The following is a 26,154-nucleotide window of genomic DNA, read 5'->3' as shown; positions in this document are numbered from 1 at the left end:
ATTCCAGGGAAAATATTCCCAGTTAGATCAAGACAAATAAGCAAATCTATCTCTTCTTTGGTTGTTCGGTCACTTCCAGAAATCTGCCACTTTTGTTAGGACAGTTCATAAATCTTTAGAGGATAGCCAATTTGGGCCTACACTAGATTTCCAGTAATTTAGATTTGATAAAGCTGGCAAAGCTGGATTCTTTTCCTACATACATACAGTTATTTATGCCTATTATCTATTGCTTTGCCACTTTCAGGAAATCTGAACAAAAGATTTGAATATTCACACATGTAATATAGCAAAAGTAACCAAACAGGCATTGTTAACTACTTATTACGTGCCAAACATTTTGCTAGGTGTAGATACATCCTTTTCTTATCTCAGGTGCCAAGACAAAGACATGGCTGGAAGTCCTAGTGCAAACACCACATTTTTATCCAACTTTTCCGTGACTATTCCAGTCCACATTTGTTCTGTAAGCAACTACAGCATTTATATTTATATTTCTCATTTTAATTCAAGGCAGTGAATGCCCATATGACATTAAACAACATTACAGAGCTCGGCACATACTTAGCATATAATAGATATATATTAAGTATTTGTCTCCCTCTTAAACATAATGTATATACTTACATAAACACGTAGACATCCATTATGTAATGTCTCTCTAGATACTGGCCTTGCCTTTTACGCCCTGTACTTTACAACCTTCCGATCACTGGGGGGTGGAGAAGAGGAGGATCACCAAAGCACCCATGTAGAACTAAGTGACAGATCAACTGGTACTCTGAGCAGGTAATTCAGATCTCATACAGCTATTTGCCATCTTGTCTAATTACTCAGATTTCCAAAGAAATCATTTGAAGGTCCCAAATTAACAGCCACAACTAGGGGATCCCAGTCCCTATATATTCATTCAAATATTTGTCAAATTGAGGACAAAGTGTAAGTTCAGTCACAATACTGTTCCAAAACCACCTCATACCTGGCTCTAGGAAAGAGATTCCAAATCGCTTTTTGAAGAGTTGCTATTAAGTATTTTTCATTCTCATACTAGTTGGCACAAATAAGTAGCCCAGTTTCCTTGAAATATCTTCCTCACTTAACTTGCAGAACATCACACTCACCTGGTTTTCCTTTCTACTCCTTCTCAGCCTCTTTTACTGATTCCTGCTCAACTCCCCTACATCTAGGTAGCCCAATATCTAGAACAGTGCCTGTAACACTGTACATGTCCCACATATGTCACTTGAATGAATCAATCAATCTCATTAACAAATGTATTGAAAACCTACTAAAAAGTAGGTTAAGACATGTCTCCAAGGACAAAGGTATCTTTTTTTATTTTTTGTCACATCTGCCTGTTTGTGGGAATATTCTATTAAGAGAGAAAAGGCACAATGTTTACATTTTTTTTAATTTTTTTTTAACATTTATTCATTTTCTGAGAGACACAGGGAGACAAAGCATGAGCGGGAAAGGGGCAGAGAGAGGGAGACACAGAATCCAAAGCAGGCTCCAGGCTCTGAGCTGTCAGCATAGAGCCTGACACGGGGCTCAAACTCACAACTGCGAGATCATGACCTGAGCCAAAGTCGGATGCTCAACCGACTGAGCCCCCCAGGCGCCCCTACATTTCTTTAGACAGTTTCAGAGACATCAGTCCTGTAAATCATCTCTCTCCAAATCCCATACAATTTTTAAAACCATTATAATTAAATGAATAATAACCATTTACTATCGGTCAGTTTTCAGTCAGATTTATACATCAATATTTTCTTTGCAATACGGAAACTTTATAGTCCATTCATATCTTCTTTATAATCAATATGTTCAGTATATTTATGGATATTTTATATGACTTAGTATACTACTTTAGTATTTTAGACTATTATAAAGGGCTTGACTGTTATAATTTTGCATTTTTAATACATTATTGCTACATCTCTGATTTATTTGATTTTTTTGTCATTTGTTAGGAACACAATCTCCAACAGTAGTTCCTTTGGGAAGACATTATCTCCTTTATAGAACCATTTTCAGGAATGTGTTGTGATGGAAAGCAATGAGAGAATGCATTTATATGTTTCGAATATAAACCACTCCCGTGTATATGTTATGGATTTATCAAGGTAGTATTAATGATGGAAGTGAAGATTTCAAATATGTGTAATCAGAATGACAAATATTTAATGATAAAATGCAGCCATGACAAAAAAGGATCGCAAATTGACATTGCTAGAGTTTTGTTTTCTTTTTTTTTTTTTAACTAATAGAATTCACACATTGAAACGAATTTTGGCTTGAAAGTTGTTATTTACCTTGAAAGCAAAGAATCAAAAAGACCCTCCGGGGAGTTCAAATTTTAACTATAAAACTAATAACTGCTAGAACTTCTACATCCAAATACATGTTGTTCTCAAAGTGGTAACCTTATAAGGCAACACCAGATTCCAATGATGGTGCCATATGTTCACGATGTTTTGAGAACTCCACCTTCGAAAACATTCCCAAAGCACAAATTGCACTCTTGATTATCCTCAGAGAGCCACACGTGTTCATTCACTGAGGGTGGATTAAAGAACCAAAACCATTTTGTGTCAAGTCCAATAAATCAGGTGAATGATAAAATTAAGCAATACTCAAAACAAGATTTAACTACAAAATAAAAAGGCAGATGTCCTTTTAACATGTATTGAGTAATTGCAGCAGGGTTGAAATGTGTGCAGCCTCCAGGGGAAAAGATTTTCAAAGATATCAATCATGTTTATTATACATTCAGGAACTTTTGTGTTTTAAAAATTCCTTGCTATGGGTATTTGTAAATTTAGGTACCTAGGAGACAACTGTCCCCATATTTCTCAGGGTTATGTCTCCCAACTTGAAAAATATCCATGACTGGCATTACCACAAAAGAATTTTAGAAAGAAATTAGTTTACCTTTCAAAATTTCAAATAGCTACATAACATAGGAAAGAAAGAGAACAAATTTAAACTTGAATTTTAACCCTGATTTATCAATTTATTTTGACTAACACTGAATGTTTACTCTCTTCTAGAGACTGCTCTGAACACATTGAACCTATTAAAAAAATGCATCTTGGGGCCTGGGTGGCTCAGTCGGTTAAGCATCCAACTTCAGTTCAGGTCATGATCTCGTGGTTCATGAGTTCAAGTCCCATGTCAGGCTCTGTGCTGATAGCTCAGAGCCTGGAGCCTGCTTCAGATTCTGTGTCTCCCTCTCTCTGCCCCTCCCCCATTCATGCTCTGTTTCTCTTCCTCTCCCAAAAATAAACATTAAAAAAATTTTTAATAAAAAAATTTCATCTTTACAAGACTACTGTAAAATACATCCTCTGGTTAGCTTCATTTTTAAAATGAAGAAACTCAAAGTATAGAGATTTAGAAACCATGCATACTTGTGTTTATTGCAGCATTATTTACAATAGCCAAGATACAGAAGCAGCCCAAGCGTGCATCCACTGATGATTGCATAAAGAAGATGTGGTATATACATGCAATGGAATATTACTCAGCCAGAAAAAAATAATGAAATCTTGCCATTTGCAATGACATGGTTGGATCTAGAGTGTATAATGCTAAGTGAAATACGTCAGAGAATGACAAATACCATATGAATTTATTCCTAAGTGGAATTTAAGAAACAAATGAGCAAAGAGGAAAAAATAAGAGAGAGCACCAAATCAAGAAAGAGCCTCTTAATTATAGAGAACCGATAGTTACCAGAAGGAGGTGGGTGGGGGTGAGGGGATGGGTAAAACAGGTGATGGGGATGAAGGAGTGCACTTGTGATGAGCACAGGGTGATGTATTGAAGTGGTGAATAACTGACTACACCACACCCCTGAAACTAATATAACACCGTATGCTAACTAACTTGAATTAAGATAAAAGTTAAAAAAGAAAAAAAAAAACACTAAAAATCACACAGATCAAAAGAGGTAGAGCCGGGACAGGAACACAGGCAATTCAATCTAGATCCTGTTCTCTGAACTACGGTGATATAATTGCTTAGAATATTGGCCAAATTACTACAACAAATTAGAAGAACATGTGTTTCAAAGGTATTAAAATTTGCAGGAATGAGGAGAAATAACAATAAAAAAAAAACCCAGCCATTGACAGGTTTTTCTCAATTGCCCAGGTTTCCAAATGCTGTGGATGGTTTTAAAAGTACCATCTATACATGCCTACCTACCCCCGGATCCCAGGCCCCAGACCTTGTAGGCCAGACTTTGCCAAGGTATCTCAGGGGCATACTGAAAGTGTGCGGCTTGCACACATGTAGAAAACATTCTTACCTAATCATACCTACAACCACAAGAGTATCATATGCATGATTCTATGAGAGGAAGAAATACAAGGTATTTAGGTATCGGGCACTGGGTTAGGCACGGGACTGCACCTGAGAGATGGAATTACAATTGCCAGCCTGCTGGAGCTCACATCTTGAGGGGTAGATGGTCATGAAACAGGCAAACAAATTAAATGCTATTTGACTTATGAGGGAAATAAACATGGCACTGTGGTAGAGAATAAAGGGAACGGCTAGGAAAGGTCTAGAAGACCAGGGTCAGGCCCTTTAAGGCCAAATATCACAGCAGTAAATCAAATGTCATGGCACAGCAAGAAATTACGGACCTAGCATCCACATGTGAGTGGCACAGCTCAAATGAATTTTTTTTAATGTTTATTTATTTTTGAGAAAGAGTATGAGTGGGAGAGGGGCACAGAGAGAGAGAGAGAGGGAGAGGGATACACAGAATCAGAAGCAGGATCCAGGCTCTGAGCTGTCAGAACAAAGCACAATGTGGGGCTTGAATCCCCAATCCGTGAGATCATGACCTGAGCCGAACTGGGACGCTTATCCACCTGAGCCACCCAGGCGCCCCCAAATGAAATTCTTTTAATAAGGCAGAACCTCACCCTAAGTTGGTATGTCCAACTCTCACACTAGCCTAAAAATGGTTAGAAGGCAAAAAACCCTTCTGCCCTGTAGGATCCGTCACAGCTGATTCTACTAAATTTTGGGTGTGCCTCTGAAAAACACAGGAGGTTGAGGAATCTGTTCCCTCCTTGCCATTGTGTTTGTTGCTAAACTCACATGTACCCTTGCACTGTTTATTTTCCGATTCATAGTAATATACAAGAACACTAACAGTACTCAAAGATCAAGAATTCTTTTTTGCAAATCCTCAAGCTTGAACCAGTCTTTGCAAACTGGCCTACCCCAGAAAGCCTCTCTAAGGATGTGATGTTAAAAACTGACATCTAAAAGGTGAGAAGGAACCCGTTATGCAAAGCCCCAAGAAAAAGAGCCTGACAGATCTGGTTCAAAGAGCAAACTTTACAAAGACTGGTATTAGGAAAATGTCTCCCTGTATTGCCATTGCCATATCTTTCTTAATACCTTTGTATGTGATCATTCCCCACCACCATTAAACCAGCATCCCATGATAAGTTGTGGAAGCTATTATCAAAAAAAAGCAGAGTGTGACTTTGGATTCCCTTCTTTGGGGATCTTATCTGTTCTTTGTACCTTTAGGTACAGCCCAACATCACAGATAGATCCAGGGACTCCTATCTGGATGCCAAAGATGTTGCTCAGACTGAGATGTGCTCCTTAAAAAGTCAAGCATCCACATATCACTGAAATTACAAACACTAAAATCATGCAAGTATCATCGAGAAAACAGGGGAAAGTGAAGAAGGCCTGCTTAACTATATCTGAACCCAAAGGAAAGGGGTTTTGAGGGGGAGGGGTTCGTTAAAGCTAAGATAAAAAGACATGTAGCTCATCACAATGTGATCAACTCATGGAAAAGAAAATGTAAAATATTACCTCTAAAAAAACAGGGAATAAAGTTCATTTAAAAAGAGTAAATTTGGTACAAAGGATTATAATCCCAACTACAACTGTCCCCCTTTGTGTATGTATTCCCAGAAGGTAAATGATCTTTAAATTATTTTTAGGGAAAATACTTCCCAAGTGTACAATGCAATTTACAGTATTTCGATAATGATAACTCAGTGTTACAAACAAAGCCAAGTCTACCAGCGGAGAGAGTGTTGAAACACAGCAGAAATGGCTTAGCTTGTCATTCACAGGCAGTGTGCAAAGCTTTCCCCAGGCTGCTAAGCGGTCCTGATTGCCAGGCCTCCCCAGCGTCACACCGATTCGCTCAGGGGCGGTTGAGCAGGAGGCACGCGTGCGTATGCGTGTCCTCAAGGGACACGTGCCTGCAATCACAGAGCCCCACGCCCCAGGCGGCAATGCTGCTCAGTGTGTGTTTTGCATGTGTATCTCTCTCTGGCTCCACCATCGGAGTATCTGCTATAGTTTATCACCCCCTTGCTCCTTCTGTGCTCTGCACTCAGCTGCTGCAGCTGCTTGGTAGCATCACTACTCTCTTCCGGTTTCTTCGCTGATTATTTAAAAAGCATTCATTAAAAATTACGTCCCAAGCACTGTGTTGGGCACCAAGTGAACAAAACAGACATGATACCTGACCGCACAGGGCTTATAATGTAAAAAGGAGATAGACATTAAACCAACAAATCCATCCTCACAACTTAAACCGATACAATACTACTGAGGGAATACCACAAAGTCCAAATATACTTAGGTTCCAGAAGGCCTTTCTGAAGTAGTAATAATTAAATCAAGGTCTATAGGACAAATAGGAGAGAGCTTCGGGGGGAAAAAAGCAAAAGTGAAGACGTTTAATGAATAAATCGCAACGTGGGGAAAGACTAAGAAACATAAGAGCTTGGCGCATGTGCAGAATAGAAACTCCAGTCAAAGGGGTGAAACTGGCATATGACCACGTGGGGAAAGGAGGCGGAGCCAGACCATAGCTTATAGATCATGTTAAATATTTTTACCACAGGGATTGGTCAATGGCCAGTACTCACAAATCTGCTTGGTTACATGTTGAATGATCGATCCGTCTGTTCTGTGGTAATAATTAAAAAAAAAAAAAAAAAAATGGGGTGGAGGAGGTGTGGCACCTGGGTGGCTCAGTCGGTTAAGCTTCCGACTTTAGCTCAGGTCATGATCTCACAGTTCCTGAGCTGGAGCCCCATGTCGGGCTCTGTGCTGACAGCTCAGAACCTGGAGCCTGCTTCAGATTCTGTGCCTCCCTCTCTCTCTCTGCCCCTTGCAGGCTCACACTCTGTCCCCTTTCTCTCTCAAAAATAAACATTAAAAACTTAAAAAAAAAAAAAACAACTAAGATGCAAGAGTGGAAGACAGGAGGCTTGTTTCAAGGGCATTGCAATAATCCAGGTGGACTCCATCTCTTTCAATTAGGTGAGTTTCTTCCTTCTCCACCAGTCACTTATACCCTATTCTGATTTTCGTGGAAAAGCTTGAGTTATTAAAGGCCCAGATCCCTCTTTTCCTCTGTGTGGTAAATCCAATAACTAGCATGAGAAAAGTTCTGGCCCTTCCCTTCTCAGCTGTGTTCACTCTTCATGGAAGCTGCTTTGTCGTTAAAGCTTAAAGATGTTTTAAGCTTGGGAAGTCAATCCCCCAATAATAAAATCTTTACATTTCCCCATATTACAAGGAGATATTACCTTGAATTCTATCAAAGATACACTCTTGTCTCTCTAATAAAAAGAATTTAGTATTTTAGAAGTAAAAATTCGATGGGGCGCCTGGGTGGCTCAGTCGGTTGGGCATCCGATTTCAGCTCTGGTCACTATCTCATACTCCATGAGTTCAAGCCCCGCATTGGGCTCTGGGCTGACAGCTCAGAGCCTGGAGCCTGCTTCAGATTCTGTGTCTCCACCTCTCTCTGCCCCTCCCCAACTCATGCTCTGTCTTTGTCTCAAAAATAAATAAAAACATTTAAAAAAAATTTTTTTAAAGAAGTAAAAATTTGATTTCACATTTGATTTCCAATTTGCCAACATTTGATTTCAACAATGAATTGCATTATCTTAACATTTTATCACAGGGGCCTTAATTTGAAGTCCAAACTTCTAAGACACCATGAAGCCGCTCCCTGAAAGAATTACAAACACTTAGAGCTGTTGGTACTTAGCAATTTTCCTGCAGAAGTCTCTAACACTCGCCAGATTTGCAGTAGGGTTCAAGAGTGAATGACTGAGGTTAACCTACCTGTGCCTAGCAAACCTTCCCATCACCACCATCTGATCAGCCTGGCCAATGGAAATCTTCCCCCAAACTGACAAATGTATAAGAAGAGAATGAAGTTGTTTTTCCATTGGCATTGCTAAGCTTGGGCTGCAATGGTCTTGTGTCCTGCCATATGGAAAAATCCTTTCGAAACAGAACAAATATGTAAATAAATAGACACATGGGTAAAAAATAGAGATAGACTTCTGCCATCATTGAGTCCCTGGTTCTACTCATTAAAGTCCTACTTCTTGCATCACTTCCTCCGGGTCTGAGATCTACTCCCAATATTCATTGAAGCTACTTAGCCAATCAATTCTTTTTAAGCAAGTTTGAGTTGGGGTTCTCTGTCACTTGCAACAGAGTTAGTCCTGGCTTAAAAAATATCCCCCCAAACCTTAAGAATCATCTCTTTCATGTAGTGGTCTGATATCAGAATTCAACAGAGACTTAAAGATATTAAAATTGACCCAAAATACAAATTCCTATTTGATCAGTTAACATTATGAAGTATTACTAGGACTTAGAGACCTAAGTATATTTTAGTGGATTTAATTCTAGTGGCAGAAATTAAAGCCTAATTAGAAAGCTGTGGGAATCTTATTAAATTATATTTACACATTAAATGTTTGCTTAATAAATGTAATAAACCACAAGATCACTTGAGGTTACAAAGCAGATGGTGTATCTTAGATAAATTTAAAGGAATTAGGCAGCTCTCATAAAATTATTTCATCCAGTACATGTCATAAAAGACTAAAACTTCTATGAGAGAAAAGGATCTGTATGTCTTTTCAATTTGATTCTACTGGTAATGATGATACAAGGAACAAAAACTGGTAAATCACAAAATATAGAAACACTCTGCCTAATCAATAGTGTAAGTCTCTAGAACATCCTCCAAATCAATAAGATATATAATAAGGACAAGAACCACCTAAGAGTAAATGAAAAAAAAAAAGTGAATTGTAACACAGCCCAGAAACATTACCCAAACTATATTAAAAGTGCATTTAACACAAGAACGTTATCAGTCTTCTTAACTTCAGTAGCACTGGCAACAAATAAAATTTATCTTTCCTTCTTCATACTAGAGACTCATAACATTCCCAAAACCTCACCAAACTACAAAACAAATAGTTTTAAAGTATTCAGACCACCTTACCACTTTGCTAGAGACTCCCCATCTGCAGGCTTTTTGCAAAGTTTATAATTACTAAAGTCAATGACCGGTTATTGTCAGAGATGTGCATTATGAATTTAATTTCTAGTCAGAGAAAAAGCAATGTAGGGAAACCTCATTGAGAATGGGGTGTTTTAGATAAATAAATTTTAGGGGGCGCTGGATGGCTCAGTCAGTTAAGCAGCCAAGGCCATTTGAGGTTACAAGATCAGCTTGATTTCAGCTCAGGCCATTATCTCAAGATGGTGAGGTCAAGCCCAGCATGGCACCCCATGTGCTGAGTGTGGAGCCTGCTTATGATTCTCTCCCCCGCCTCCTCCCCTCCCCCCACTTTGTGTCTGTCTCTATCTCTCAAAATAAAACATAAAAAAAATAGGTAAATTTTGCCAAATTGGTAAGAAGGAGGCAAATAATATATTGAGCCGCACATGCCAGGCCCTTGCTGGCTGTACTTCAATCACAAATATGATGTCATCCGAGCCTCACAGCACCCCTGCATGGTGGGAACTATCATCTCTGCCTTATACAGAAGAAAGCAAGCTGAAACTCACAGCATTAAGTACACTTAAGCATAAGTGGCAAATGTGGAATGAATTCAGTCCAATACCAAGTCCTATGTTTTTACCGTGTCATACTGTCTTCTCTTAGCTACCCAAGTTTTTCTTTTTTTTAACATACTTTTATTAATGTTTTTATTTGAGAGAGAGAAAGAGCATGAGCAGGGGAGGGGCAGAGAGAAAGGGAGACACAGAATCTGAAGCAGGCTTCATGAGTCAGCACAGAACCTGACATGGGGCCCGAACTCACAGACCATGAGAGATCATGACCTGAGCCAAAATCAAGAATTAGCCGCTTAACCCACTGAGCCCCCAGACACCCAAAGTTTTTTCATTTAGACCATGTTTTAGATAATAAATGATCATAAAATGGGAATGAATTTTAGAGGTAAATTTCCCTTTTAGCACAAAAAAATGGAACATATTTTCTTAATGTCTCAGAGATAATCATCAATATGGAGATTTTGTTTTGTTTTCTTTATTAGCCCTCTAGGTCAAACTTTTGATTATTCCACTTACATCATTGTGTATCCCACTAACACCTCCTAATAGTAGCTTTACACACACACCCACAGCCCTTCAAGTTTGGTCTTCCAGTCCGCTGTGGATGGGTAAACAACCAGGTTGTTTAAGAACTGTAGGTTTATTAAGAGTCATTAAAATTCCGGTAGAACTCAGAAAGTCAATTCCGTGTCTTTGCAGGAAGCTCTTTGAAATCACTGTTTCAGAGGCCTCCTCACTTTATTTCCTTACTTCTAGTAAAAGTTATATCCTAAAAAACTGACATTTCAGAAAGCAGGACTGCAGATAGAAAACCACCTTCAGATACATGAAATGTCGATATAATTATACATTTATACAGTTTGGTCTGGAGTTTCTCGCCAACAATCTGACTTCTAAATATAGACTCTAGCAATGATTTATGGAGATGACAATTGAATCCTTTACTTGCCCATTAGCATCACTTTAAAATATTGTTTGTTGTAACGATACTATACCTCATCCTATCCAGTCTTCTTAAGGGAACAGTGTGAACCTTCCGGTAACAATGAAGGTTATCACTTGTGCACATCCTGAATGCCAAGCATTCTATGTGCAGTGACTTGTTAATTCTCATAACCAAACAGGTATTCTAGTAGTGGCTGTACACATTCTGCTCTTTCAACTTTGGGGTGCCAGTCATATACATCATAATATGAATAATGCTCTTTAGGGATGGAACCCAATTATGAGTGGCCTAAAGGTCAGTACTATTTTGACTCCCCTATCATAGGAACTAAGGAATATAAGGTTTAGAAAGTTACACAAATGATGGAGATACTTCAGAAAAAGAGGTCTTAATCACTGTGACAAGCCGCATCCTACAATTTCCTACAGATAGGGGGTAGGGGGATGCGATAAGACATGCCGATTGTGCTAAATATCAATGTCCCCCCAAAATTCCTAGGTTGAAATCCTAACCCCCAATGTGATAGTATTCAAAGGTGAGGCCTTTAGGAGCTTATTAGGACCTGAAGGTGGAGCCCTAACAAATAGGTTTAGTACCCTGATGAGAAGAAAAAGGGCTTGCTCTCTCTCTGTTCTCTGCCATAAGAGGATACCACCAGAAGGTGGATCCTTATTAAGAACCAGACCATGCTAGAAACCCCATCTCAGCCTTCCAGGCCCCAGAGCTGTGAGGAATAAATGTATGCTGCTGAAGCCAGCCAGTCTATGATATTTTGTTATGGAAGCCCCAACTGACAAAGACCATATTCATAGATGCAGACACTTAGATACACACGCACCAAACACTCACAATGTAGAAATGGCCTAGGTTAGCTTCAGATTATCCAACAATAGCTATGAATCAGTCTGTTTTTCAAAAGTGCTCTAGAATAAACCAAGATCCAGGAAAGCCCTGAGCACTGTAAGAGCTCCCTCAAACCTAAGGGCAGCTTGAGGAGCCAGCACGCCACAGACTAGGTTCTTCGACAATAACCCTGCTCGTCTGAGATCCGTAGGAGTCAAAACATACTTAACTAATGGACTTGGCTGATACAGTGCTGTGGCTGATGCCAAATTACCAGCCTTCTAAATAAACTCCAAAGGTGAGAAGTGACCTATTTCAGATCTATAATCATGCCTATCATAAATTTATACTTACACTTGAAGGTTTTTGCATTTACCTGGAGATGCATATTCATCATGAAATATTTGGTTATCAAGTTTCCTTAGATTTAGTTCTTCTATAAACCCAGACCTGTCTTTTATCCTGAAAGACAAAGTGCTGCAAAATGCAAGTGACTTCCAAGGGAGATCTACAGCTAATGGTTTGAAGGACCCCATGTGCAACTTCTACAAGAACAATCCATCAGAGGACAGGCACCATCACCACCCTACATAGAGAGTTCTACTTCAACACAGTGAGGATCAACCATTTCTGAAGTCTAATTAAGAGCCCATTCATTTTTTTTTCATTTTTCACTAAGTATTTATTGAGTGCCTACTCTAGGTCTAACACTAGGGTTAGCATTAGACACTGAGATGAGTAAGGAATAGTCCTTGTCCTCAAGGAACGCACAGGCAAGTGAAGGAGGAAAATATAAAAATAAATGATAGAACACCCAGCAGTGCTAACAAAATTTGAACCAAGTGCTAAGAGAGTCATCAGCTCTGCCTATGGGTAGTGCAGAAGCTTAAGAAAAAATTCACACACATACAAAGCAACATTTCTAGTGATTTGTGAAGGACAACTAGGAATTTGCCTGGTTAAGAAGCTGAAGAAGACCGCTGGAATCAAGTTTCTTCTTGCTGTATCACTAACTGTAAGCATGTGAGAGAAAAATGTTCTTCCGGCTCTCACTATACAAGTGCTTTGTCCTCCCCTCGATTATATTTTCTCTGACTTTAAAGTGGGTAATCAGGGAAGATTTACTAGGTTGTTATTTGGATTGAAACAAAATATGCTGGAGTCAGGTAGAAACTACTGTTGTTTTTAAAATATTTTTCTGGGTCCATTTAAAATATCTGCCACAGTATCTTGACTTTTCAACAGCTCGCGTTGTGAAAACATGAGACATTTTTCTTCAAAAAGTATAACTGAAAGGTCACAATTAAATTAAACATCAACATCTATTAAGATCAAGTTAATACCCCTGAAAAATAGATGACTCTTCCAAGTGTGTATTTAAATTGGCAGCTGGTGACTAGTATAACGTGTTCCACATTGTTACACCACAGCAACATGCAAGCTATTACGTGAATGCAAAAATTGCTGATGTGATGATTCCTGAGATCGTTTCCAGTAAACTCTAAGAGCTAAGCTACCTATGAAACAATAGTATCAGATCAGTTCTACGATTACCATGACTTTAGAGAACTCCAGAGCTACCTCCAAAATCTAAGCAATTCCTTCATTATGGGACAATAATATACCCTGAACCCAACTGCCTCCTCAACTTAAAGATAAAGATCAAATGTATTCTGGTAGAGAAAAACTAAGGTAAGAACTCATGATATTTTGGCAGACCTATAGCTCCCATGTGTAATCTTCACAGTTTGTCGTTAAAGAAGTCTCTGAGGGTGTCTTGAGCAGGGTTGCTCCATCTCCTTGTCTCTATCAACAGTCCACCCCAGTTCATCCAATGAGGAAAGAAAAAGTACCCAATTCCTACACTGCTCATATATATATTCTGCATGGTATTAGCCTTGATTTCTCTGCCTACAGCACATCCTTATGCACATGCAACCTCTAGTTCTGTTGACAACAGATGTGCAAACTCTGTTACATGACTTCCACTCATCTGATCAGAGTTCCTACTCAGAAAGGTTGAAGACAAGCATCTGTCAACACTGCCATCTCACACTCGATTACAGCTGAAATCAGAGGCATCAAACCAGGGGAGACATTGACCAAAATATTTGCCATTCCTTGAGAAATGCTGCTTGCCCAGAACCGCTGACATTCACCTTGCTAACAGAAATACCTTCTTGGAATCTGTGGTATTTGTTTTATGTCCAGCTGGTCACTTTCATTTCTGACCTCATGCTGAGGTCAGAGTTGTACACTTACCCCATCAGAACCTAGCAGCAATGGTCTGTTATTGTCCGGTCCAATTTATGAAGGAGATTTTCAAATTAGGACAGCGACCAGAGATGTGCAGAATGGCTATTTACAGACCACGTGCTTCCTCGGAAGCACCTGGGAGCTGGCAGGGCACGATGGTATGCACTGATAGGAAATGATACAAATGACAAATGAGCAATGTCTAATTATTCCAGTGCTGCTCAGACACAGAGACAAAGACAAGAAAACTGAGAGTTAGGGATGAAACTCCATCCTCCTCTAACCCTATTGTGTGTATTGCACTACATATTAATGTAACATCAAGCCCTATTTTTAGATCTCTGCAATCCACAGGCATAAATCATTCCGGTGCCACAAGTCACCTCTGAGTTAGCAATGCCAAGTTTAACATTTTGCAGGATCCTACTAACAATATAATTGAAAGCAAGTGATATTTAAAATGAATAGTGGTAACTGTAATAGAATAGCATTATCCTATAAATAGATTTTTTGCGAGAATTTATTAAGTAATAATTAAAAGAAAAAGTGACAAACGTGCCACTTAGCTAATTCTATCTTCACAATAGCTCTCAGGGTTGAATTTGGAATGCCTTTCTTCTGCAAAAAAAAATGCAAATGGAACAGTCTTGTTTTCTTTTTACATAATACTGATTAATCCACAGTGGTTTCAGCCAAGAGGGTTGTCTCTGAATTGAACATCTGATTAAAGAAGGAAAGACACAGCACAACTAAAGCCATGAGCTGATCAAAGTGTTACTTTCTATGATAGTCCATGACCATTTTTGATGAAACAGAATTTAAAGCTAAATCTTCCCTCAACTCAGAAATCCTCCTCCCAGTTAGTAGAGGAAAAAAAAAACACTTTTACTTTTAAATTAATATTAAACCAGAATGTAATGTGCTTCACATGAAATCCACTAAGAAATGGCAAGAATGGAAGGGGATCTCACCGTTTTATATAGCCAAGCAGATACAATTCACTACATATTTTCAAGATAAACAATAACCAGTCCTCAAGTAAGAGGACATGATAGCACCATTTGTCACACATAATTCATCTTAAATTTACCTGGTATTTGAGGTGACCATGTGTGTTAGATAACTGGCTTTATCCAGAAGAGGAGAAACTCCTCCTATCTTTATGACCAGAGGTAGTTTTGCAGCAAGGTTCCCAATAAAGTGAGATTCCCACCCTCCCACATGTAACAGGAGTGAGGAACACTTTTTTCCTTAATGTTTACATTGCAGAGGGATGGCTCCCGGGTCCTTAAGGAAGATATTCCTGGGTCATAGAGGTGAGGAAACGTCCATAAGGTTTTCAGAAGGATTTATATACTTTTCAGAGGCAGGAAACAGTACTTACAAGTTTGCTAAAGGAAGTGTTAAGAAAAAGGGAAAAAACAAGTCTCTTCCCTTATTTTCAACAGGGAAAATTAAACCTCTTAATTTTTATTTGACCTTACACCATATAGGTTCAGTATGATAATCATAATGCAAACTCATTTACGGAAGATATGTGATTACTGCAAGTCCCCAGAAGAGAAAATCAACAAAATGGGTAAAACAAAAATGCTTTCTAGACCATTAAATCAGCACAAATTAATACATCATGCCAAACCACATGCATTATGGACTGCAATGATTATTGATAATATATTTCACCAAGGGAAAAGCAGACTCTTAATAACCCTTTGTCTTCCTGTCCATTTCTGACAAGGATGATGATTTCATTTTTAATTAGTTCAGAAGTAAATGTATAATGATAACCAAAGGGAAACATTTTTGCCCCTCTGCATGAGATTATCTATACAATCGTTAGCCATTAAAAATGTATTATACTGAGTACAAAGGGTAGCTTTGCATTCTTTTAAATAATGCATGTTACCCTACAAATGACAAAAAGTATAGCAGAGATTAGGTAAATGAATCAACTTAGCAAAATTCCCTATCAGTCCTATAGTCAAAACAGGTATTTGGCTGATATGATGTATCCCAGACATGTAGTTCAAACTACTTAATGAACTTTCTACCTTTATGTAGTAATTTTCCACTAAGTGCTCTTATACAACATCATCTAATGTTAGCATTAAGAGGGATGTGTAATACCAATCAATAGCCAAATAAAACAAAACCACCAGAAGTTAGAAGGGGATAATGCAGAGAGTAATGCTTTCTGATGAGACCTTTAGAGGGCAACATCAAAAGGAATCATCCAGAGGCTGCAGCCATTAGTAGATCACATGCACCATTGAAGATGTTGCTAACACAGCTCCTATTTGATGAAAAATGGGTGCAATCTTAGTTCTTGCTACATGTGCCTCAATTCCTCTAAAGAAATGCTTCAATAAAAAGGAATATCATAAAGAAAAGAATAAAGGTTTAACGAAAACACTAAGCAGAATCCTAAAATCAGACATCATCCAAAAAGTTTTCTGGTTTTTGGTGTTCGGGAAGGTGGAGAAAGGGGCAAAAAGGAAGGAATGCTCAGTGCTGTCAAATCTAAAATCTGCCCTCAGATCTGATGTGTTCGGCAAATTAAAAGGAAGCCTAAGAGAATCACTAAAGAGGACATCCTAGCCTGCTAGCCAAGAGAGACTCTGTAAAGCAACAGCTAACTTTTCTTTAGTCTGTTCTCCTTTAATTTACATGAAAAGAGACGCTGTTTCTCCAACACTCACCCCAAACTTCCTACTGTGAAGACAGCTGCCTTATTTGCCTTTCAGCAAATTAAAAGTTAAAATAGCCTCACTGTCAGGAGTAGCAGCAGCAATGGAGATGCTTGAAAAAGCTTCCTTTTACTGCAGTGTATTCCATTTCTCAGAGACCACCTCTACCTTTTGACTCCGAGAGAAATCTCTCAAATCGTAAAGGATACCCTTCCTTTACGAACTCAGGATCACACCCTCTGCTGCTCCCCTCATTGACAAAGATCAAGATAAAATCCCTAACAAGGAGGATTCTGCTTTCTTAATGCTCCTCGTGCACTGATTTTTGCTTTCGTATTCACCCTCTATCCATCACTGCTAATAAAAGTTATTAATAACATTAAAAGCAAAACAAAAGTTTAGGTCATGCTGCAGTTTGGGCAAAAGTGTAAAAATATCTCTAATATTTTCTTTACAAAAATGTTGAGAATGAGGAGCAATGAGAGCTCACAAAGCCAGTAGGAAAAAAAGAACAAAAAACAAAGACACCATTTCTTCCAAGCAGCAAAAGGGAACATCAAATAAATGCCATCTGAGTCCTAAGTTTGGTTTGCATGTGATTTTTCCAGACAAACCAAATTCTGTGTCCAAAATGAAAATCAAGTAGTGACTTCTGAAGAATCTTCAAAGCCATGTTTTCTTAATTTCAGTCTAGGGACCTCAACATTTTCAAGATTCTGACTCAATGAACTACAATTATTTTCTTAAGCAAGGCTTGCATCCACAGAGGAAATGGAAACAGGAGGCCTGGAAGAAGAATTAGTTCATTAGGATCATATTACTAGACATCTTAACTCTTCTGCATTTATATTTTCCTTGGTGTAAATTCGTAACAACAACCCCTTCTTTCCTCACTTAGCATACACAAGCTCACTGTTTCATTTTGTTAAAATCCCCTGGATGACTGAAATAAAAATGCTACTAAATAAAATATAAATTACTGTAGTATTTATTACAATATTATCATTACTATCAACCAGAGGCCATTAAAATTTGTTTTAATTTTGCCTAAGCCATAAAGAATATTGTCTAAAAAATCATTTTTTCATTCATAATCTTTTCATAGCTTTTTTTTTTTTTTTGCCATACATTAGGAAAAGCTACATGGAAGTTTTTGTCAAGTATCATTTCTAATGAATAACAATTATTTAGATAATGCAAAACTCATAAAGTCTCACTAATTAAAGATATGTTGTTAAACCAACAGAGAATATATTGGGTCAGACTGCTAAACCTCCAAGTAGTAAACTTTTAATAACAGTATAAATTATTACCATTACCAGGCCCATTAAATATGTGTTCAGATTTAATATTGATAATAATACTATGGAATTGAGCTTATATTCCCATTTTATAGAAAGGCAAAGTGCATTGCCCAGGCTGACACAGATACTAAGTTATAGAGCCAGCCTTTGAATCAGAATCTACTTGAATCTAAAGTCCAGGATTTTAACCACTACTTAATATTACAGGGTATATTTATATCAATTATCACTGTTGTAAATATATGGGTTTTATTGGTATGATTCATAACACTAACAGTCCCAAAAGATTCCTCCAAGAATTTTATTTTTATTAACAATTTTGGTCATAGTTCTTATTTGGGACATATTCTAATTCAAGGGCCTCACTCAACTGAACATGGGCTGATAATTATGGATTAGTTGAAGTGCAGTGTGATTTTGGTCATTTAGGCAAGGTCAATTTTTAAAACTATCAATTCCTTTCTTTTTAAATTTTTTTGGAATATTGACCTCCTTTTGAGTAATTCCTCACCTATAATTTGGCTAGCTTCCATTTTTATTTTAATCTCAAGCCTAAATGAGAAAGTAATTAATTCATCCAGATTAGACATCATCAAGCTAAAAACTAACAAGAGTTACCTTCTTACTGTACCAAGACTGTGTATGCCTCCCTCCCCAGGCCCCCATTTTCCAAGTTTATATAACAGATCATCTTTATGCTGTTGCAGAAGATCAGTATTTCACATTGTACTGATTTTTTTTTTCAATTTATGACAGCATATTACAAGAGCTGTGTATGATTTTTACAGTTCATGAGTCTCTAGCCTTGGATCAAGCCATGCTGCAGCTCAATCTTCTTCAGTCCTTGTTAGCAGAGGCCATTGTAACAAAACCAAAATATATGGAATACACAGTGTCAGCTCCAAATCCTAGACCATAAACTCAGGTGGGCAAGTAATACAACTTTTTTAATATTGATGTTTCTGTAACAGTGTGACAGAAACACCTCAGTAAATTTAAAGATGTAGCCCCTCATCTACACCCTCACCTGCCCTCCCCAAAGTCCTGGTTTCCTAAGGTTATATCCAATTTCCATCCTGAGGAGGAAGGTTAACTGTACCACATTCTAGAGTAGGGGGTGAATCTGACCTTCAAATGCCATTGATCTGCAGTGGTATTTTCTCAGATATCCAGCTTCCTTCCTTGTCCTTGGTCACTGGCCCAAGGAGGTTACTGCCCGGTGTTCCCTCATGCTCAGCCACAGTTGCCCCCTCACTTCTAGATGCCTCAACATTAAAATCATTTGACTCTATTCCTCTCAGCATCCCTCTGTGGTCTAACCTCCCAAATAAAGGGAAGTCAAAGGAATAACAAAAATAGAATGGAGAAAGGCTATATTAGCTAATCTTGGAAAGTAATATCCAACCGCATTTTAAAGTAAAAGTAAATATGAGTTTTTTCTGTGTATGAAAACAAATAAAAATAATTGATCGGACTTTCACAATACTTAGAGGGTATCCCAAATGGAATTTTTCAAAGAAATATAACAAACAATCCTAAAATATGTATGGAACCACAAAAGACCATTTCTTTCTTAAGAAAGAACAAAGCTGAAAGCATCACATCCCTGATTTCAAATGATATTACAAAGCTATGTAATTAAAGCATTATTTAGTATTGTGTTGGCATAAAATACAGACACATAGATCAATGCAACAGAATGCATAGCCCAGAAATAAACCTACTCATATATGGTCAATTAATTTATGACAAAGGAGACAAGAATATAAAATGGGGAAAAGACAGTCTCATCAAGACATGGTGATGGGAAAACTGGAAAGTAACCTGCACAAGAATGAAAGTGGACCACTAACCTACACCATAGACAGAAATTAAATCAAAATAGATTAAAGACTTGAATGTAATACCTAAAAACCATAAAACTCCCTGAAGAAAACCCAGGTGGTAAACTTCTTGACATAGGTCTTGGCAATGATTTTTGTGTGTCTGATCCCAAAAGCAAAAGCAACATTAATTCAGAAATATATATGCACTCCTCTATTTATTGGATTCTTTACGATAGCCAAGATATGGAAGTAACCTAAGAATCTACCGATAGATGAATGAATAAAGATGTGGTGTATAAACAGATAAATATTACTCGGCCATAAAAAGGAATGGGATCTTATTATTTGTGACAACATGGATGGTCCTACAGAGTATTAGGCTAAGTGAAAGAAGTCAGACAAGACAGATACCATATGATTTCACTTACATGTGGAATCTAATAAAAACCCACCAGAAACTGGTGGTTGCCAGATGGGAAGCAGGTAGGGAAGGGCCGAAATAGGCGGAAGCTATTAAGAGGTATAAACTTCCAGTTATAAAATAAATAAGTCATTAGAGTTCGGAGTTGAGGCCCTGGCTGGCCAATGAACGCACAAGTGTAGGGAGTATGCTACGTTAGGGGCAAGTCTTTCGCTAACACCACAAGGGTCCCGGCTTAACGACTGGAGTTTGATAGTAATTCTTGCTGCAAGCATAAAAAATTAGAAGGGGCGCCTGGGTGGCGCAGTCGGTTAAGCGTCCGACTTCAGCCAGGTCACAATCTCGCGGTCCGTGAGTTCGAGCCCCGCGTCAGGCTCTGGGCTGATGGCTCGGAGCCTGGAGCCTGTTTCAGGTTCTGTGTCTCCCTCTCTCTCTGCCCCTCCCCCGTTCATGCTCTGTCTCTCTCTGTCCCAAAAATAAATAAATAAAAAAAAAAACGTTGAAAAAAAAAATTAGAATAAATTAAGTCATGGAATTGCAAAGTACAGCATAGGAAATACAGTCAAAAATATTTTAATAACATTCTTTGGTGACGGATGGTAACTACACTTATGGTGAGCATTGTGCAAAATACAGGATTGTCAAATCACTATGTTGTATACCATAAACTCAGAAACCACTGTATGTCAACCCTACTTCCATAAAATGTTTTACTTAAAAATAGGACTACCATATGATCTAGCAATCCCATTTCTGCATATTTATCCAAAGAAAATGAAAACACTAACTTGAAAAGATATATGCACCCCCATGTTCACTGTAACATTATAAACAAGCTCAAAGATACAGAGAACAGATTGGTGACTGCCAGATGTGGAGGGTGGCAGATGGGAGAAATGGGTGAACTATTTTTGGTTTTTGTTTTTAGTTAAAATAATCTGATTTTTTTTAAAGCTGCAAGAAGAAGTTTTCTAAGGGGCTTCTAGGAAACTTTTGTTCTGAAAAGAAAAAGGAAAAAAAAGAGAAAAAAGAGGAAAGAAAGACACAAAAAGAAAAGGTCCCCCTCCCTCCTCTCCTGCCTCCCTGTTTGTGGCACTGATGTGAGGATATGATGTCTGGGACCATTTTTTAAACATAAATTGACAAGCTCAAGACTGAAACATTGATGTGATGAAGAAGGTCAAAGTAGAGTTGGGGTGGGGGGAAGCGGGGGGAAGAGCCAGGATTCTTTATGACCTCACAGATGCTGCCCCAACTCTGCCTATTCTTGGCAAAGGAGTCATTAAATATTTTGCTGAATGGCTTGGGCCATTTCAACCAAGCACTTGCAGCCCAGAATGAACCTTACTGATTGTGTTGGCCAAGGATGGGATTTATACCTAGGCTTCTGTGATGCTGAAAACTGTTCCCTTGGTTTTCTGGGGACAGGGGCAGGGGGTAGCAGGGTAGGGATAGGGGGAGAAGACTGCTCCCAGGGGCCCTCTGCTGAGGACCACCTTGCCAACCCTAGACTGCTGACACCTATTAGGTTTTGAGAAAAAAAATCCTATCTTGTCTAAGTCATTTGTCTCCATTTCTGCAACATCATGTTTCCTGCCTTAAAGCCACCTGTGTTGTCAAACAAGCACAATAAGGTATCAGTTTTTGGAATGTGACACAATACCACTAAAGTTCATCTTTTAAAAAAATGGGAACCTATTCTTGGGACTTCAAATGTGTGCTATGTGACTTCCCTAAATTTCTCCTTGAGGGACTGAGGAGCACCTCAAAAGAGATAGGTAGCCATCCCCTAGAGCAACTAACACTAGGGCGCAAGAGGCCCAGATGACCACATTTAGAGATGACACATCTAAAGCATGAAGCAAGATCTTGTCAGCAGAGAAAACATAGTCTTCCAAACATGAGTCCACAACCAACTGCACAGTGACAGAAGCTTCTAATTACTGGTGTTCTTTAAGCTGTTATCCTGTGCTCAAATACAAACGGCATGCTCTAGACTCTAGAGTCAGTAGCAACAGGGATTTCTTTATTGAAGTGGCTAATTCTCCCAAACAATTAAGGGGGGAGCCTACAGCCCTTGGTAAAAAATGACAGGGATGTGGGGATAATGGCATTTGCAAATTTAATATCATAAAAATTTTTCCTCTAATTTGGGGTCCTTGCTGCTTTTTCATGTCCACTGTGAGACATAAGTTATAAGCTTTATTGTTGTACTCCAATGCCTAAAACAGGGTCTGGCAAAGAGCAGGCAGTCTCTGGAACAATCACAGTCACAGAAAAGGATGTTGCTGGGGCGCCTGGGTGGCTCAGTCGGTTAAGCGGCCGACTTCGGCTCAGGTCATGATCTCTCGGTCCGTGAGTTCGAGCCCCGCGTCGGGCTCTGTGCTGACAGCTCAGAGCCTGGAGCCTGTTTCAGATTCTGTGTCGCCCTCTCTCTGACCCTCCCTGTTCATGCTCTGTCTCTCCATGTCTCAAAAATTAATTAAAAAGAAAAAGTTAAAAAAATTTTAAAAAAAAGAAAAGGATGTTGCTATGGGTTGAGCTGTGTTCCCCCAAAATCCGTATGTTCAAATCCCGACTTCCAATACCTTGCAAGGTAACCACATTTGGAGATAACTTCTTTGAAGTGGTGATGAAGTTTAACTGTGGCTGATAAGGTGGGGTCCTACTCTAATATGACAGGTGTCCTTATAAGAAAAAGAGATGCCTATGACCAGAGAAGAAGACCATATGAGGATATAGCAAGAAGGTTGGTCATCAAGCCAAGGAGAGAGGCTTCGAAACCAAACCTCCCAACATCTTGATCTTGGACTTCTGACCTCCAGAACTGTGGGAAAAGATTTATTCCCATTGTTTATGCAACCAGTATATTGTATTTTGCTATGGTAGCTCTAGCAGCTAATATAGATGGGAATATATATGTTTCACTACAAAATAGTATTGCCAAATTCTAAAAACTGCCCATTATTTTTGTAAGCTGAAATTCCTTTCCCTTTTATTGATTAGTTCTTGTGTTTTGGATGTGGTATACACTACATGATATTTGTATTGTATTTTTATTTACAATAATTCACAATAGATTTAATTTTGCTACTCTAAGATACTTCCAATTTTGTTTTCCAAATATAAACAAATGTGAATTATAGGAAGTGTATTTTTAGGAAAGCAGACATTTAAATCTCAAGTTCCACATACTGACACAGCAAATTCAATCCAGGTCCCCGTATCTTTTTTTTCTATTACCTCAAAGCCTGATGTGAGGCTCAAACCCATGAACTGTGAGATCATAATCTAGCCGAGATCAAGAGCCAGACGCTTAATGGATTGAGCCACCCAGGTGCCCCCCGCCCCACGTCTAACAGATATGTTTAGGTTGATGATTTAATGCTTACCATTCAAGTGTCTAATCTCAATGAGATTAGTACAATGATACACTAAAATATGGTTAAATACTAAATTTCCGTAATATTCATATATTTGGGGTACTATTTCCTTTTTTTCTCTTTGTACCTCTGGTGCACAAAGTTGCATTACTCAATTACTCATAATCTCTGGCTTATAACATATTCTTATTATTCATAATTGTATGACCCACTTTTATTCATTTATTTAGCCATTTTTCATAATATAAGTAGGAACCATGAATCTCCTCACCTGAAAGAAACAACAACACTCTAATCATAACCCATGTTCAGCTATGTGGTCACCTCATATGACATCCCTTTCGATTCCTGAGACAATAACCATACTGCATTCCATATTCATAATTCCCTTGACATCCTTGTTATACAGAACTACTACGTCTCCCAGTATTTAAGAGATATTTTAGTTGTTAACTTTATAAAAACAGTATGTTGTAAATGATTTTTTAGAACTTGAGTTTTTTAACTTACTATTATATTGCTAAGATTCATTCATATTTATAAACGCTGTACTTCATTCAACTGCTGTATATTATATTGTGAATATACATCACAATTTATTTATCTACTCTCCTACTGATATGCACTTGGATTATTTCCAGGTTACACCCTAAATAGCACTGACATGAACATCCTTGCACGTGTTTTCTGTTATACATGTAAACAAGTTTCACTTGATACCTAGTAGTGGAATTTCTGGAATAAAGGATATGTGAATCTGCAATTTTTTCTAAAATGTCAGTATTTTCCAAAATGATTGCACCAATTAGCTCCCTGATGAGCAATGAACATCTACCAGATCTATATTCTCTCCAACAATTGATATTATTAGGCTTTTAAATTTTTTGCCAAAAGAAGAGTATAAAATAATATTGTATAATTGTCTCTATTTGCATTTCCATCATCACTAAGGGATATGAGGCGATGGAATGAACATCTCTTCACATGTTTGTTAGTCATAAGAGTTTCTCTTCTATGAAATACCTATTAAGATCTTTTGCCCATGAGGCTCCTGGGTGGTTCAGTCGGTTGAGCATCTGACTCTTGACTTCAGCTCAGGTCATGGTCTCACAAACATGAGATAAAGCCCCATGTCCAGCTCTGTGTTGGGTGCAGAGCATGGTTAAGATTCTCTCTTTCAACCCCTCCACCCGTCCCCCACATGCAAGCATATCTCCCAAAATTTTTTTTTAAAAAAAGATCTTTGCCCATTTTTCTAATTCATTTGTAGGAGATGTTTCTGTGCTCTTGACGCCATTCTTTAGACAGTAGTGTATATTGTGAATAACTCCCCCTAGTTTGTTATAGGACTTTCAATTTAATGATCTCTTGAACTCAAGTTTCTACTCTTAATATAGTAAAAATTACGTTTTTTATAATCAACATGTTATATGCATTATTTAAGCAATATTTTCCTACCACTAGGTCTAAAACACATTCACCGACATTTTCTACTAAATGTTTAAAGATTTGTTTTTGGTATTGAAATCTTCATCTGAAGTCGATCTTTTTATATAGTGTGAGATAAGTATCTAATTTCATTTTTCTTGACCCTTAATGAAATTTTCAGGTTTTGATGTCCAGTTTTAGAAAACTATTACACAATTCTAAAATAAGCTATCCCAAAATTCTGATATTACTTACATAATACTTTCCTAAATGAAAGAAAATCTTGCATGGTAGAAATATACGTTGCTAATTCTTTCATATACACTAAAATGATAACAAAAAAAGAGAAACAGGAAGGTGATTTTCCTAACAACTAAGCATTCCCATTCCCTTCCTTAAGACATAGCTATAAATCTATCACGACTAACTGAAACACATATAAACATACACAAACCACACACAGAAAGCCACAGCAATGTGGAAAAGGCAAAAACACTCATAGCTTCACATAACAGCTTCCATTTCCACTTTTGCATTCATACTATGATTTGTTTTGCAGTCATTTTATATCAGTTATTTTCAAATCTACTCTAAAATTCAATTGAGTAAACCTGTTCTATGTATAAAATTAATTCACAAATAAAGAAATGGCATACTAAATAGTAAATCAATTGCCAAATATCAACTATCTCAGAGGAGCTCTTGTTTCTCCATTTCTCCACCAATTTACTCCGTAAAAGGGTTTAACTTTTAATCCATTTAACAAACGTCTATGATGAGCAAAGCAGTGCACTACAGAGTAAAAACAACACAAATTTGCTCCATGATATAATCAGGGAGCCATAAATAAATTTAAAATGGGACCAATTATGATAAGTTATATAATAGAAATGCCCACAAATGTTGATTGAGTTCAATTATGTTTGTATTTACTAAGCACCTAAGGATATGTCATTGTACGTTTCAACAATCTCATTGAATAGGCATTTTTTAAAATTTCTTTTTCAAGAAGCTACTTCATAATTTCATGATGTTGGAAATTCAGAATAGAAGTAATCAACAGGAGTGTAATTTGTTAGGCAAAATCTATTGGCAGGCACGTCTCGGACCATAAGATAAACACTGGCACAGAAGATGATAAATGTTACCAACATCTG

General features: G+C 37.9%; 1 protein-coding gene and 1 non-coding gene across 5 annotated transcripts in view; one reads left to right on the top strand and one right to left on the bottom strand.

Moving 5' to 3' along the window:
* Window positions 1-26,154, bottom strand: part of TAFA2 (TAFA chemokine like family member 2) — a 480,159-nt gene that overhangs the window by 381,688 nt on the left and 72,317 nt on the right. The gene's annotated exons all lie outside the window — the stretch shown is intronic.
* On the top strand, window positions 20,308-20,459 carry LOC128775183 (small nucleolar RNA SNORA62/SNORA6 family). Its single transcript, XR_008419826.1, has one exon. It is a non-coding gene; the product is annotated as a small nucleolar RNA SNORA62/SNORA6 family (small nucleolar RNA).

Source organism: Panthera pardus, unplaced genomic scaffold (assembly GCF_024362965.1).
Source record: "Panthera pardus isolate Hobbes unplaced genomic scaffold, ASM2436296v1 HiC_scaffold_6, whole genome shotgun sequence".
Classification (NCBI taxonomy): Eukaryota; Metazoa; Chordata; class Mammalia; order Carnivora; family Felidae; genus Panthera; species Panthera pardus.
This window is presented reverse-complemented; position numbering and strand designations above follow the sequence as displayed.